Source organism: Vulpes lagopus, chromosome 12 (genome assembly GCF_018345385.1).
Source record: "Vulpes lagopus strain Blue_001 chromosome 12, ASM1834538v1, whole genome shotgun sequence".
NCBI lineage: Eukaryota > Metazoa > Chordata > Mammalia > Carnivora > Canidae > Vulpes > Vulpes lagopus.
Window position 1 is genome coordinate 74,951,829 of NC_054835.1, and position 17,363 is coordinate 74,969,191.

The 17,363-nt window shown below is 35.6% G+C and overlaps 1 protein-coding gene across 26 annotated transcripts in view; it reads left to right on the forward strand.

The window, feature by feature from the left end:
* The window catches only part of ADGRL3 (adhesion G protein-coupled receptor L3), an 802,670-nt gene that overhangs the window by 84,845 nt on the left and 700,462 nt on the right, over positions 1-17,363 (forward strand). Inside the window, exon 1 of one of the 26 annotated variants that reach the window (XM_041725368.1) lies at positions 12,665-12,679. The exons of the other annotated variants lie outside the window; for them this stretch is intronic. The gene's annotated coding sequence lies outside the window, so the exon portion shown is untranslated. Of the gene's footprint in view, positions 1-12,664; positions 12,680-17,363 lie in introns of those variants that run through there. 26 annotated transcript variants of the gene reach the window in all.

Below are 17,363 nucleotides of genomic sequence, written 5' to 3' on the forward strand. Positions count from 1 at the left end.
GAGACACAGAGAGAGAGAGAGAGAGGCACAGACACAGGCAGAGGGAGAAGCAGGCTCCACGCAGGGAGCCCGATGTGGGACTCGATCCCAGGACTCCAGGATCACGCCCTGGGCTGAAGGCAGGCGCCAAACCCCTGAGCCACCTGGACTGCCCTACTTTTAAACATTTACAGTTTTTCCTTAGTAATATGTTATGTCAAAGAGAAAAAAATATTAAAGAATCACAGTAGAAGATTATTTAGCTCAGTAGCTAATCACACTTTGGAAGGGTCTTCAATTAACAAAGAATTATTTACCACCAATAATTGTATCACACAATGTCTAATACATTTAAATTTTTTTTTTTTTTTGCCTAATACATTTTAGATAAATAAAAGTATTCTTCTCAGTTACCTTTGGGTTCATGTTTTCTTTGCAAGTTAAGAGACAAACATATTCCTTGAATGTATTGGAATTGATCATCTTTTGCACCTATGATAACTAGAGCTCCCCTTAGCTTAATAGCTAAAACTTAGCTTCCATAGAAATTGCCTAGAAGAACTGAAAAAGTTTCAGGGAAGCGGTCTTCATTGTACTCATGGATAGGCCCTTGAGGATCTTCAACTCCAGTTTTTTCTTTATTTACCCTTTCTTTTAATTTCTTTTTTTCTTTTTTCCTTTTTGCATCAGTTGTCCTAGGCACTGATAACTTTGGTGAGATTTGCCCTTGGCTGTACCCTCAGCTCTGCTGATCACAAGTACTATCCCCTCTGTGGCCTAGGAAAGGAGACATGCTGCTCTCTCCAACGTATGTTCAGTTCTCCAAAGTACAATAGAGATCAGACCCTAATGGTTCAGATTTGATTGTAAAGTTCAAGGAAAACAAAACAAAACAAAACAAAAAAACAGCTGGTAATTTACAAATGTTGAAGAAATCTCAGATCTAAAGGCTTGCATTTGTCTTCAGGTCTTCTAGTTTCTTATCTGTTTTCAGACACTTGAGACACCTTACTCTCTACCAAGTGGAGTACTTTTAGCACCTCACTGCCTCTAAATCCTGGCCTGCTTTTAGAAGGACATGCCCAAAGTCCTGAATGTTACCTGAAATGATTCACAGTGTTCAGGTTTGTACTCTCTAGGGCTTCCCCCTCCCTATAGTCTCACGGCTTTATAACCATACCTGTTTGCATCCACAATCACAAGGCCGTGGAATGGTCCCCAGTATTTAATTGAACCCAATACATTCCGGATTGTTTATCCTTGATAAAGTAACCTGCCTATTTCAGTGTCTTTCTGTGGCCTCTCAGTTAGTGTGAGGTGATGCTTATGGTCTTAAACTCCACATCTCCTGCAAGCAGCTGCTGGAACAGGCAATATTTTTCTGTCACAGAGGGTTCTCCAGAAGTATCATCTCACTATAACGTTATGTATAACACATGTGTGGAGTTTTAACTCGTTTAAAACTTCCTTAATCACTGAGACTAGTCACTTTCCTTCTGATATATCTGTATCAGGTTATTACACTGCTTTTAAGTCTTCTATAAGAAAGAATGGGCAGCTGTTTGCTTTATACTAACCTGATAGGCCCAAAATCTGTACCCACACGCACAAAAAATTGTATGGCTAATTTATTTTGTTTTCTTTTTAAGATTTTATCTATTTATTCATGAGAGACACAGAGAGAGAGGGGCAGAGACATAGGCAGAGGAAGAAGCAGGGAGCCCAATGAGGGACTTGATCTCCACGCCCTGAGCCAAACGCAGAGGCTCAACCGCCGAGCCACCCAGGCGTCCCTGTATGGCTAATTTATTTATTTATTTTTTATTTTTTATTTTTTTTCCTGTATGGCTAATTTAAATGAAAAGTTTAGCACTTGCTCTTGCCCAAGCATCTCACCCCATGTCACTTTGAGCTACATGGGGATGATGACTCCAGAGATGATATTTTTTTCTGTCAAAATATATGCAGTTTTAAGATTTTTTTTAATCAGTTGGGACTCCTGGGTCGCTCAGTGGTTGAGCCTCTGCCTTTGGCTCAGGGCATGATCCTGGGGTCTGGGATTAAGTCCCACATTGGGCTCCCTGCAGGGAGCCTGCTTCGTCCTCTGCCTATGTCTCTGGCTCTCTCTGTGTGTCTCTCATGAATAAATAAATAAAAATTTTAAAAATATATTTTTAATCAGTTTTTGACTTCTAAAGAAATTGGAAATTTATATTTTAAAAAATATTTTGTTTTATTTACTATGGAAATTTTAGAAATCCATTCCTGATTGCTCTTAACTTTGTCTAGCTGTCTAAATAACTGGGGAGATGTATCTAAAATTTTAGAGATGGTGCGTTCATTATCGTATTGTGCAATGAACGTCTTCTCCTTAAAAGAATTGTGTTTTCCTTAAAACACAGAAACAGATGATGAAATTGCATCACATTGGAGTGGGTTGGTAGAATATTAAGCTGGAAGAAGTATCAGTGTATGTGAATTAGCAAAGATATTGTTCATGCTTCCTTTCCGTCCTTCTTTTCTCTTATTTTTTTTTATCTCATTTAAACTATTCCTTTTCCTCTTTATTGTTTCATGTATTTTACCCTTTGTTTAGTCTTTCTATAATAACTTAATGATCTTAATGTCTAAAATATGTATTTGGGAGATGTTTGGCTTCAGGTATTTGGGTATTGTTTCCGGCAATGAAAGAAGACTTAGTCCATCTTGTAGAGAAAGAAAGAAATGTGGCCCTGGCTTTATTTGATAAATGCTTTATCCAACTGGGATGCCACATATAAAAAGACCACATCTCTAGATATTAATTATAACAAGGTTTTAGCACTTGGAAGTGATTAAATCAACCTGTTTTTTTTTTTTTTAAGTTGTTGAATTATCTTACCAAGTAAAAATATAGAATATCTGTCAACAAATGAGAGAGCAGGACTATATGGTCTTAGTTCTCATTTCTGGGATCTGCTAAGGGACAGACTAAGGGGTAGATGTGTCTTATAATTTGTTTGTTGTTGGCTAGAAAATTATTTTCCCAGTTTAAGAAAATATATTTTCTATATGTTTTACCTGTACTTTTCCCCCCTGTTTTCTTGACTATGCACTTAGGTTTCTGATGAATCCATTGACTCAAACCTTGTGTATTTAAGTTTTCACTGAGCAGCATTGTTCCGCAGGCACACTTCGCAAATTCCAATATTAGTGTCTTGCTTGGTGCTGGTGTGTGCTGCTTGGTAAGCTGTGCTCCAGAGGTGGTGAAGCAGGACAGTCATTCATTATTGTGAACAAAGGAAAATGTATTTTCTAATCTCACTTTTAACCTATTCTTGCTTTAGTTAGGGGTTTAAAGGAACCCAGTTGGGAACCTGGCATTATACTAGAAATTATTGTAGATTTTGTGAAATGCTTTGTTCTTTTGGTGCTCTCTCTGCATTCCAGTGAACTTGAATTCATTTAATATGGTACTGAAGAAGAATAGAGAGGAGGCTAGTCCCTCTTAGGAAATTTTTAAAAAATTCACTTGCTTTTACTTGACAGCTTTGACTTAGGCTTCTGCTTTCCTTTGTCCTATTTCATTTTTCTCCAACTCATGCATAGGAGAACTGCAGATGAGTGTTTAATTCCCTCAGAATCCTTTAAAATAAAACTAGATCTTAAATATATTAGATTTTAAATATATTAGAATACTCTGATTTATTCTGCTGTAAAATTAATCCTCTTTGTGGTCAACTATTTCACAGTTTCTTGGCATGGGGATATATAGTGTATTTTTAAAAATACCATTATTTGAAACTTGATTTATCTTTTTGGCACAGATATTTGAACCCATAGAATATTTCACATGGATTGTAATGCCAAATTCATGTCATCGTCAGAAAACAATGAAGTTTGTTTTTTGGTTAGAGTATGTAGTCACTTTTTTAGTAGTTTGTTTTTTTTTTTCCCCAACAATTAAGATTTTCACTTTGTCATGAAAGCTAGTTGGCATTGGCAATGAAATTTTTAAAGAATGTTTGATTGTGACAGTCTTTCTTTTGGAAGTAAAATTTAAAAGTTTTTTCCTAGAATATCTTAGAGCATTTGGTTGGTGACAGAAGTCATTAAATGAGAAAAAAATAAATGCAGTCTGATACTTCAAGATGGCATCCATGTAATTAAGGCAAATTGGTGAACTATATATGATCACCCAATGAATTGAGAAACTATGCAAATAGTTAAACATTATAATTCAGCCTGACTTGAATTTTTCCTTCTTTTGTGTATCCAGATAAGTTTTGTGGATAGTTGTAAATTCTTATGTAAATTCATCATATGCTTTTTCTTTAAAATTCTGATAGGAAAGAGAAAAGTTGGCTTCCTATGTTGTTTTATGAATATCTCAGGATTAATGCTGTTTGCTCAGACTGGCTTGATTTGGAGAGTATACCTATCCTAATCCATCTGTATGGTGGTGAAGATGGCTTGTATTAATTGGCTGATGTCTAGATAGGTGTGAGACTAATTTCCCACTGTTAGGAAATTTGGGGTACTATTTAGAAATGATAATGGATGCAGGGGTGGCCGCTAACAGATGTTCATTGTGATACTAAATATTTCATCTTTTGGAGCTTATGCACTTTAAGACTACTGATAGGTTGAGCGCTTAGCATAAATTTTTATATTTTTGGACACTGACATTCACACTCTTCTACTCATTTTTAGGATTTTTCCCATTCATATTATTTCCCATCCAGTGTATTGGGAAAAGTAAATGGAACACTATAACTCGAGCAGAATGTAATGTAATGTAATTCTTTTAGACCTCCTCCTAGCATAGGGCTGTTTTGGAGAAGATCATTTTCTCGGTTTTATGCCATCAGTAGCGTGAGTGGGTTTTGCTGGAAGAAAACCTTGCTCTGTGCTTTCTAGCTGCATGTCTCTCCCTTCACCAAAGAACATTTTTAAAAATCTGATCCCTAAGATATATTTATTTCACCAAATAAGTACTTCCCTTTGATTGAATATTTAGGAGCTTTTGGCTCTAACACACCAGACGACCAAGATAGCAGTGGCCATAATAAAAGAACACTTGCTTACTGAATAAGAATTCCAAGATAAGGAGTACCTTTGATGGTTCAGCCTTGCAACTGATCATCAAGGATCCATTCTCTTCTCAGCATCTTTGATGTGTAGTTTTAACTCTAGGTAGTAAGATGGTTTCTGAATTACTTGTTATCAGGTCATGACATAACCACGTTCAAAGAAGTAGGATGGATTGAACAGACATTTTTCTGAATTCACCCAGTAAATTCCCTCTCTATATCATTAGCTAGAAGTAGGATATGTAATGGTTCCTATCTGTAGGACAGACAAGTAAATAATTATCAGGGTTTCCAATACCAATAGTAGGGACTGTGCCTAGTAGAAAGTGGCTGAGAATGGTTGGGTGGCCAGTCTCTCCAACTACAGCTGAAAGAAAGCAAGAGACAGCTTCCTTTGTTTTGTGTGAAGGCATGGAAGTAAGAGGCCAGCCCCATACTAAAGACTTAGTATTGAGAGCCACCTTTTCTAGTTTAGTACTTGTGCTTTTTTAGTGGTTCTGAATTTTTAGGAGAGTGCCATTTTAATAAAATGTTTCATGTAATAAAAACTGATTATGTTAAACTTGTTATACTTGTATGCTTCTTCATGCAGGGCACTAATAGTGAAAACAGATTGGGTAGGAATTAATGAATGATGCAAAAAGTTTAACCTAAAATTATACATGTGTGCATATTGTCATGTAATATGGAAATACATGCTTTTATGATGTAGCCCAACTAAGGAATTTTAGTAATTTAAAATGATCTCATGATATTTTTCTTTGATTTCCTACTTTTCAAACTTTTTTCATGGCTTGAATGGGCACCCTCATCTTTATTCAAATATGATTAGTGTAGTCTATTAGCAAGAAATACTGTAGGTATTTTTCACCCATAGAAAATATTAGCCTCTTCTCAGAGAAATGTTTACTTACATTTTGCTCCATGTTTCTTTTTCTCACTTTGTGTCTATTAAGATACTTATCATTGTACCAGATTTAAGTAATTATGACAGATAATTTTGTTTCATTGGTCACTTCCAACATTAGAAGACTGTTCACATGCCAAGTAGTAAATTATAGGGATATACATTATGGATAATTATCTTTATGGCATGACCATAATTTATATTACAGTAAGATATCCATTTAGAGATAAGTTCTAATGTAATAGTTTTTTTCTCATGCTATTAGAATCAGAACTTCTAAGTCAGTTTTTTTCAACAAAGTAAATATTTGGATGTTCATTACCAAAGATACTCTCCATGAGCGTTGTTTTTGTTCAGGTTAGATGAATTAAAAAAAATGAATAAAAGCTAATTTCATAATCCCAATATAATGTTAGGAGATAGTAATCGGCTACTGAAGACAGATTGTTTGGGCTAATAGCTCACCACTTATAAGCTCAGTGACCCTGTGTCACTTACTTTAGCTCTTTGTTCTGTTGGTTACTTTTCTGTAAAATGCTGTTATGATTAAATGAGGGATGCCTGGGTGGCTCAGCAGTTGAGCATCTGCCTTTGGCTCAGGGCATGATCCTGGGGTCGTGGGATCGAGTCCCGTATCAGGCTCTCCACAGGAAACCTGTCTTTTCCTCCGCCTGTGTCTCTGCCTCTCTCTCTGTGTCTCTCATGAATAAATAAATAAAATCTTGAAGATTAAATGAAATTATCCATGTAAGCACTTAGCATAGTGCTTAAAATATGGTAAGCAGTTAGTAACTGTTACCTCCTGTCATTTAACTTAATTTGTAAAACTTAATTTGTAAAACTTGTAGAAATGATACTTAAAATTATATTTTGGTAAATGGAAAACAAACAAAACATACCTCCCTTCCAGTTACCAAAGTAATGTGTGTTTTTACTTTTCCCTTAAATATTAGATCTACTTAGGGGCACCTGGGTAGCTCAATGGTTGAGCGTCTGCCTTTGACTCAGGTCGCATTCCCACGGTCCTGGGATCCAATCCATATCAGGCTCTCCACAGGGATCCTGCTTCTCTCTCTCTACCTAGGTCTCTGCCTCTCTCTCTGTATCTCTCATGAATAAATAAATAAAATCTTTAAAATAATACATGAATAAATAAATATTAGATTACTTAAAACATTTGAACACTCATTAGGCTCCATTGTTATGTATGATCATCAAATTATATTTGTCATTATTACATTTTTTAACGACTTATTATTTGAGCAAAAGAGTGTGGGGAAGGGCAGAAGGAGAGGGAGAAAAAGAATTTCAAGCAGACTCCCCACTGAGTATAGAAGCTGAAGTGGGGCTTGATCCCATGAGCCTGAGATCATGACCTGTGCTGAAATCAAGTCAGATACTTAACCAACTGAGCCACCCCGGCACCCCTGTTTATCACCACATTTCTTAAACATACCCATCCAGCCACAACTTTTGTAATTTTTACAAAGTGTATCTGAGGTTAATTTAGCATAAGTGACCTCTTAGAATTGTCATCTATTTATTATCAGAACACCCAGTTTGGCTAATAGATATTTAAATAGTTAATTAGGAAATTCAGTATTCTAGTTATAGGGCATTGTAATATAAATTAAAAGTTTAATTGGACACATCATAATAGTCTATCAGTTAATGACATTTATTGAGATATTTTGTCTCTCTCCCTTTTTATATCTTTATCTGTTTACATACAGACATGCACACAATGTTAAGGAATATAGGACTATATTTAAGTTATTTTTATCCTTGTATGTGATTTTTTTATTGATGTTCAATTTGCCAGCATATAGTATAACACCCAGTGCTCATCCCGTCAAGTGCCCCCCTCAGTGCCCATCACCCAGTCCCCCCCGTCCCCCGCCCACCTCCCCTTCCACTACCCCTTGTTCGTTTCCCAGAGTTAGGAGTCTCCTGTTTTGTCACCCTCTCTGATTTTTCCCACTCGTTTCTCTCCTTTCCCCTATAATCCGTTTCACTATTTTTTATATTCCCCACATGAGTGAAACCGTATAATGATTGTCCTCCGATTGATTTACTTCACTCAGCATAATACCCTCCAATTCCATCCCTTGTATGTGACTTTATTTGCAGTGAACTGGGCCTTGACCTAGTTGACCATTGATTAATTTCATGTTTCCCTAGTTCTAAATCTGTAGCACATTATTATTGTTTTACTCAAGAAGTTATATTTCTACATATAAATAATAAAATATAAGTACAACACATTATAAATGAAAAGTTCAGTAAATGCATGAACTTCAAAAAATGTGAATGCTTGATTTCTTAAGAATAGACTGGTACTTTTTCTTTAAGTCACTTAAGGTCTGGGGCACCTGGGTGGCTCAGTCAGTTAAGCATCTGTCTTCAGCTCAGGTCGTGATCCCGGGGTCCTGCTCAAGGCTCCCTGCTCATCGGGCAGCCTGCTTCTCCCTTTTCTGCTCCCTCTATGTGCTCTCTCTCTCTCTCTCTCTCTCTCTCAAATAAATAAGTAAAATCTTGGAAAAAAGTCGCTTAGGGTCACTAGTGAAAAAATTGAATGTAACGAAGTTAGAAATTGGTGAAATAAAGATCGTTGCCATTATATTTCTTTGTAAATAGAAACTATGCTCTATTTATTTTAAAATTGAAAGGCCTAGAATTTCATCTGAATTAATAAATATGTGTATGTGTTTGTGTATTTGAGTAAATGAATAAATGGTTTAATACAGAAACCAAACAATAACTTCTCATGGGATATGCCCATGTATTCTTATATCATTTTCAGTATATTAAATAAATGATTACTGTTGGGACAGGAATTAAAGAAGGAGACATAATGAGAATAATATAATTAGCATTTTCAAATTATCGAGTTAAAGATTTTGCTTCCTTTGTATCTAATCTTCATTTTTTAGGGTAGGTCTTTATGTTTTACAGTATGATCATTTTTGTTCATTGAAAATATACTGGGGCACCTGGGTGGCTCATTCAGTTAGGCGGCCAGCTCTTGATTTCAGGTGAGGTCATGATCTCAGGGTCCTGAGATTGACTCCTTTGAGCTCTAGGCTCAGTCTACCTGCTCTCCTCCTTCCCTCTGCCTATCCTTCTTTTAAATAAATAAAATATTTTTAAAAAAATTAAATAGACTGCTTTTCTCTTTGAAAGCATCAGTTTGAAGCTCTGATGTGAAAAAAGAGGCAGCTTTAATTACGATTAATTTTTAAATCCTACAGCTCAAAGGAGAGGAGCAAATATTGCACCCATCAGAGTAGATGAGATGGGAATGGTTTTCGTTTTGGTATAAAGTTTATAAGGTAAAAAGTATAGAGCCACAATTAATACTGAAGTTAGTGGGAACTCAGTAAATAAACAGGTTATAGGGAGGCCAGAATCTCTTCATAATTAAAACACCTTAAGGCTTACTGAAATATACTCATTTTTCATTATGGCTGAAGTATACAATATCATTCTGGGAAAGAAAGTAAATTTAATCTAGTTTGTTTATTTCAGTGAGAAGGTCTTCTAAATTTGATGACAAAGAATATAATAACATAAAACAGTCTCTGGGAGTTTGGGGCTATAGTTTTAAGACTAGTAACATTTACTGTGGCTTATCTGGAAGGTACCGCTAATATTTGGGAATCAGATTATTGTTTAACTTGATAGCAAGCATGCACATGTTTGCAATTATCTTTTGTTTATATAAAAACATGCCTGCCTGTGTATGTGTAACTGTGTCTCCATAATTTTAACATTAAAAAAATAAAAACTGAGTTTCAAGATTGCCTGCACCAGAGTCCATTCAGGACTATGCTATATACACAGTGGTGGTGGAGTGAGTAACAAATGACAGAGGGTCCGCCTGGGGGCTTTTCTTTGTTAACACCAAAGGTAGAGACCTAGTCAAAGAGAAAGTCCTGAAAGTCAGGAGGTAGCTGAAAGGCAGGAAATAATCCAGTGTACAAAGGTGGAGAGTTTGAGATGCTTTTAAAATACTCTCTTTAATGCCTGTTCCCAAAATGTTCCCCCGTATTTAGATTGCACCCCTGGGAAGGTAAATAGAACCTTCTTGACCAACAAACCAAAAATCATTTTCACAGAATGTGTACAATGTCCTGACTGTACCTTCTGACCTGTAATTTCCTGAGATCACCTGTCCAGTTTGAGCCTTCCATGGAACAGTCGAGAGGGGACTTCACAGGCTCTTGAGGTGAACCACTTGCTTGGCCTCATCTGTTTCAGTCCCATCTACTGCGAGTTATCAGATGCCAAACACTTGCCTCAGCAGAGCAGCCATGAACAGGAAACAGAGCTGGTGAACTGCTGACTGTGTAGCAGCTCGGGGTTTGGGAAGTGGAAGACCCCAGCGTCGAGCCCAAGTGCTGGTTATACTGAGGGGAAAAGAACCATGCAGCTGACTCATCAGAAGGAAGAGTGTGGATAACTGGAGTGGAGAGCACAGTTGTGTTGCTTTTACTCTCTTGTCCTTTAAACCATTATTTCCATAGCACTTTGAAAGGGGTCTGCATAAAAACATAATTTTTGCTAGGTTTGTATTAAATATGTTGAATAAAGCCTTCTTGATTTCACTTGCAAACCATAGGATTCAAAGCAGTTGCTTGTACATTTCTAATATGGACTTATTTCCGTTTCTTCACAGCAGTGTTAAAGCTCTACTTTTTCCTGTAAATGGAAGTATATAAAGAGCTGAGGTATGCAGAATTCAGACTTACTGACTTACTATAGGATATACGCAGTTGTGCTGAATATGATATTGTATATTATTAATATACTGATTTATATATTAACATTAATATACTAACTCATTTTACATATTAACATAATTATTAGATTCCAATAATGTTCTGGTTAATGCTATATTGATCGATAATCATTGAAGAAAGTTACTGAGTAGAGAGACATTCTGTTGATCACAAATATTTACCAACTTCTTTTTTTTTTTACCAACTTCTTTTTTTAGTAGAATCTTTTTTGTTTACTAACTTTTTAATAAATGAATCTAATTTCAAGTCTGTTAATAATTTAGATCTAACAAGCCGTAAGCATTGGGGAGAGAGAGGCCAACCGATGTAGAATTAATTTTTTTTAAATTTTATTTATTTATTCATGAGAGACCCAGAGAGAAAGAGAGAGAGAGAGAGAAAGAGAGAGAGATAGAGAGAGGCAGAGACACAGGCAGAGGGAGAAGCAGGCCCCGTGTAGGGAGCCTGACATGGGACTCGATCCCGGGTCTCCAGGATCATGCCCTGGGCCGAAGGCAGGCGCCACCTCTGAGCCACCCGGGCTGCCCTGGAATTTATTTTAATTCCTAGCGCTGACCCTTTTAGTTGTGTTACTAGAGCAAGTATCTAAACCTTTTTCCACCAGTTTCTCTACTTTGTAGCTATGAAAAGCTCTCTTGCAGTTTATAAGAATAAGATAGGTAATGAACTTAAGAGTTTTGCACAGTGACTGGAACATAGTGTAATTTATCCATTTCAAGACGTACATTGTATTTATCTTTTAGCTTATCTGAAGTTGGACACATCATAATAGTCTATCAGTTTATGGCAATATTTTTTTCCTTAATGATACATAAAAGTGATATAGATATCTATCAGGCATCTTATATTTGTTGAGATAATGGTTCATAAAGTGGCATATAAAATAGTATTGTGCCTTTTAATGAGAGGTGTCTTAATATCTTATGACAGTGGGACTGTGTGTGCCATAACTGTTAGTCATCTTTCCCTTTCTGTAGAGCTAGTACTTGGTATTATCAGACAATGTCTAGTATTATTGCTACTTAAACCTCAATCCAGGTTTTCAGTTAAATAAATAAATAAATAAACAATAAACATGCGAGTGTGTGTGTGTATACGCACACTTTATTTTTGATTAATAAAATATAGACCTCATAAATATATAGCCAGTAGTAAAAGTGCTGAAATCATTAACATCAAGTTAATAATCGCTATTATTCTGCTAAATCTACCTCAGCAAGCTTCCTATTAAGTGTTTGATCTCTATATAGGGGATTAAAAAAATAAGATCTTAGTATGACATTGACAGTGTGTCCTCTGTTTTTAAGTAGACTATTCTATGGTTTCTCATCTAATGTAAATGGATTTCTATGGCCCTATAGTGTGAATGTGTGTTATTTATATGTGTAGTTCAAAAATGATATTGTGGATAGAGACTATTTAATTTTTTAAATAATTATTTCATTTATTTTATTTGAGAAGGAGAGTGAGTGACTGAGAGAACATGTGCAGGGGTTGGGGTGGGGAGAGGCAGAGGGAGAAGCAGACTCCTCTCTGACTCCTGGATCATGACTTGAGCTGAAGGCAGATGCTTAACGGACTAAGCCACCAGGTGCCCCGAGACTATTTAATTTAAATAATAAGAAACAACAGCAAAGCTTGTTCAATAATTTTTTTTTGTTACTTCTACAAATTATGATGAGGTACACTTGTGTCAGAGTACAGCAGTGGAAAATCAGAACCAGAACATGACAGGTTGAGGGTCACAGGAAATGAAACAGAAGGTAAAGTGACTCTTTACTTCCTTTACAAATCTCTCAGGTTAACTGAAAGTCTGGGGCTGGGAACAAAGACAAAGTCAACTGCTCTTTCCTGGTAAATGCCTGCAAACCTGGCCATGAGGGAACTTTTGAAGCCCTGGTGTGCCTTTCAGCAAATTTGTAAGTTCAGCAGATACATGCAATAAAAATCAGCAATTGGAAGTTAGTGCCCTGCTTTATATTCTGATAGATAAATTGCTTAAGGATTTAAAAACCATCCACGGTAAAGATAATACATACTGGATTAGAATTAAGGGATTTATTTGGTCTTCTAACACAAAATGAAGATTACTTCATATCAAAACAGTGCCTTTAGAAAGCGTAAACAGCAAAAGTCTTTATTTGAAACTTCATTTGGAAATGAAGACTCTCTTATTTCCAAAATATCATTGTAAGATGTGATTTTGTGTACCTTTATTTTTGAAAGTATGAAGCTTGCTTTTCACAAAGCAAAACTTGTTGAATTATGTTTATAAAATATTGCTTTGTGAAAGTAGCCGTGGTCAAATATATAATTTGTATGTCCATTCTTTGACTCCATACTTTAAAGTTACTTTAATTATATATATGCAATTACAAATACATTATTATGATATGTATACTCATACTATTTGAAGACTATTACCAAGATATTTCAAAGAAGTAGTATCACTTTTATAGCAGTTGGCATTCTCCCTACATTTTCTTAAGAAACTATAAGCAGCATCAAAACAATAGATCAGTGTGTGGCACTGTAATTGAGAAATGCACCATTATCCAAATTATCCTTATTCATAATTATTGAGCCTCTTTTTGAATCTGATGTTATCTGTTGTGTTTTGATTGCAATAGCTAACAGTTTATTTTTTTTAAAAAAGCTATTCTGTTTTATTTCCTAGATAAAATGGATAATTTTGATCTGTGAGTAGCCACATTGAAAACCATTACTGAAGATATCCCGGAGATGTATTTGGAAAAGGGAGTCCTTTTTTGGGTGTTCCTTTAATTGAATTGAATTTACTGTCACCTAATCAATATATAAGTTTGGCCCTGTGCCTTATATAATATGTATTCAATTTCACATTTTAAGGCTTTTTCACTGGAAATGTAATGTTCACATATACTTTGAAAAACTTTGGGAAAAGCAGAAATGCTTAGGTTAATTTTTAATTTATAGTGATGATAAATTTGCTACATTTTTTCCCCTGTTTTTCACTTATGTCATATCTTTTTAATTGAAGACACAGAGTATCCTCAGGAAAAGGTAGGATTTTGAATGTCACAGAACTCACTAATTTCCTATATCATCATCATCATCATCATCATCATCATTATTATTATTTTACCTTGAATTACCCCATTGTCTCATTTTTGATGTGGAATACAATATAATCTCCCATTTATACATGGGAGATCCCCAGGGAAAATGAGTAACTGCCTGAGGGGGCTAATTCAGTCTTCAGTACTATCTGAATAGAAGTTAGAGGGAAGTAGGCCTCTTGAGGGTGTAGGGATCTGGGACAGACTGCCCCTTGATGGGCCACATTGACAGAAAGCTTATTTTGAGTTAAAAGTAATCAAAACCCAGCAGCTGCTGGAGAAGCTCTCTGCCTCTCCACCAACTGCCTAAATTTAAATTGGAAAGGAGAGCCTCTACCTGGAAGGGAGCCATTTACAGACTCCCCTTTACCTAGGAACTATCTGCATAATAGGGCAACCTTGTTTTTCCAAATATCTCTTTTCACCTTCTAGCCTAGTGTCTCTCTCCCTTTGTATCCTCAGACCCTGCCCCTCTCCTTAGCTCATATAAGCTTCACGTTGGCTCATTGGCTTTGGAATTTCATCTGTGAATTTCCTGTACATACACCTATTACATTTGATTTTCTCCCATTTATCTGTCTCCTGTCATTTTGATTCTAAATCCAGCTAGAAGCACCATAGGGCAGAGGAAAGTCTTCCCGATAGAGGAGAGTTAATGATTTTTAGGACAGATGAATGGGCCCTTAGAAGAATAGAGGGAGGTTAGAAGAGTAGGTGGGAGCTGTGACAGTTTGTGACAAGGTTTGTCTGGGTGTGGTGTCCACTTACAGTTTTCTCTCGTGATAATGGTCAGTCTTCCCTGGTTGATGCAATTCTCTGAGGAGGAGACAATAAGTTCCTTCTAGAGAATTTGCCTATAAGTTAGGTAACTGGAGTTTAGAGAAAGCCTCTTCCTGCATTTGCTGTTTTTCCTGTGCCTACAGCTCCAAATCATCAGTATTCCAAAGCAGTGTTAATTTGGAGTGAGATGTCCTAAACTTCTGCAGTCATATTTTAGGGTGCTATATTCTGCTGCCCTTTAAGGGTTTGTTTTTATTATCTCAGGAGGTTCTTATGGGGGTTAAGTAAGATACCCTCTGGCATGGCACTTTTGCCACTAGTACCTCTACCAACAGAAACCAATATTAATACCCTACGATTTGCCAGGCTTTCTCTTTTGTGTTTTACTTGGAGAATCTCGTATAATTCTCTGAATTTTACATGTACATTTTACATGTATGGAAACTGACGTCTAAGAAGAATCAGTGCCTCACGATTACGTAGTCAAGAATTTCAGTTCTTTTTAAAAAAATCTTTTCAACAATTTATGACACTTTTGTTACAAACTAATTCAAGTGTATGTTTTAATTATTGAATATTCTTGAATTAATCATTAACCTGTCCATGCAAACGTTATTTAATGGTTCCTATTTCTACGTGCTCTTTTTTTTTTTCCTTGCAAAAAGCATGAAGATATTAAGAAAGCTGTCAGACTACCATAATAATATTAAGGGGGAATAGAATCAGATTAATTCCATTTATATCATGTTAACCAGCCTACATTTGTTGTCCATCTACTTGGGCACACAAGCTGCTTGCTGAATTGTGCTGGTACAGATAACCCTTAATTCCAGTGTATCCTGTTTTTGAATCATTTCATTAAACAAAAGCCTTTGAGTCTTCTTTTGTTGCCAAGAACAAATGGTTAGATTTTAGGAACTGTAGCTACTTTTGTTATTCACCAATTCCAGAGCCTTTCAAAATTTATCATTCACATTCTCAGCTCTGCACACAATCAGTCATTATGTCAGCAGCTGCCCAGGGAGCCTCACTTCAATTCATTCAGCCAAATAATAACCATCAGGACATTGCTACATTAAAAATAATAATAAAATTAAATCCTTAAATAGCAGAGTTCTTTACTTTTGTAGTTAAAAATTAATTACTTATATTTAGTGGAAATTCCATTGTACATTTTGACAAGGAGGAGAAAAGCAGTATCTGTGTTGAAAATTAAATTGATTAGATTGATATATTTTAAAAATGGGAAGGGTTATACAGGATTCCATTTCCAAATAAATGACTTCAAATGATTTATTGCAGGCTACCATAACTTAATCAGACGTCAGCTTTTGTTTTTGTAGTTCAATGAGTGAGCAATCAAAAATCTGTGATGATACGAATAATTATAAATCTTGAAATAATTTTAATGCACAGAAATAGCATGAGTCTACTTTTCTGCATTAGAAACAATAAGCACATTACCATATAGAACATGTAGCCTGCTTTGAATATGTAATACATTTGTGATTAAATTAGAAAATGGTATTTCCAATTACAACTTGAGTGTTCCCCCTCCATCCATCTCCCACATCATTCACTTGCCCTTTCTTTTCTCTCTTTTTCCATGATGTTCCATGGCACATTTACGATTCAGAACATTGGAATAACACTCTGTGTATTGCAATCAAAACATAAATATAAATATTACCTTGTACAGTGTCTTCATGAGGCTGTGTTGGGGACACTTTCATAGAACTCATTTGTGGTGTGTCAGGTTCTCATTATTTTAAATGTCCTTGATCATGTTCTTTTCTACTGATGTCCTAAATGAAAGACCATGTTTTTGTCTGCATCTTCACTTAATTTCCTTCTCATTCTAAAAATGAAGGAAATGAGATGAAATGCTGACTCAGGTTGTCAGTTTGCTGGCAATTTGCTTTTAAGTCACATATGGAATTAGAGGCATCAATCTATGCACAATGATGCCACCTTCTGCTGAACACTTTACATCTTTGGAAATATCTGCTTTACTTTTGGAGTATGGACTTGAACAAGTGAGCTTTATATGAATTTAAATTCAGTTTTGGTTACAGGAAAAAAGGTGTATATATGAGGTGACCCGAAGATCACTTTCCTTTTCTTTGAAGAGCATTAAAAGCTATTGTTAATAATCTTAACTCTCCTTAAAGTTTTATGTTTTATATTTTCTCAGTTATTGGCAAAAGCTTGATAATTAACAGGTCACGGGGCATTAGCAAATCCAAAATAATAGAGGTGATATCTTAAACAGTTACCAATAATACTATGTTTATAGTAGAAAATTTACGTAGTAGCCTTTATTGTTATTATTAACATTCAAGTTTTCAGTTGTCTTATTTACCATCAGATACTGTGATGCAGGTTTCTTTTTTCAGACAAATGTAGCAGAATGCTGAAAAGTGGATTGTTCTGAATAGATTTAAGAGTATATTAGTTAGGTTGCATTTATTAATAATGAATAGATCTTACAATGTTTATGTTAATGAAAGAAAAAACATAGTTGAAATTTATCAATTTCTTAAAGGTCATGTTCACTGAGTTATTCATTTTCATATACAATGCCAGTATTTTATCTTTATGTAATCCCGTCTTGCTGGTGTCATGGGCTTCATTCAGTGTTTTAGTGCAAATGTTTCTAAAGGGTTACTGTGATTTTGCATATACTTTAAAATCTGCCAGAATGACTATACATGCTCTAAATGCA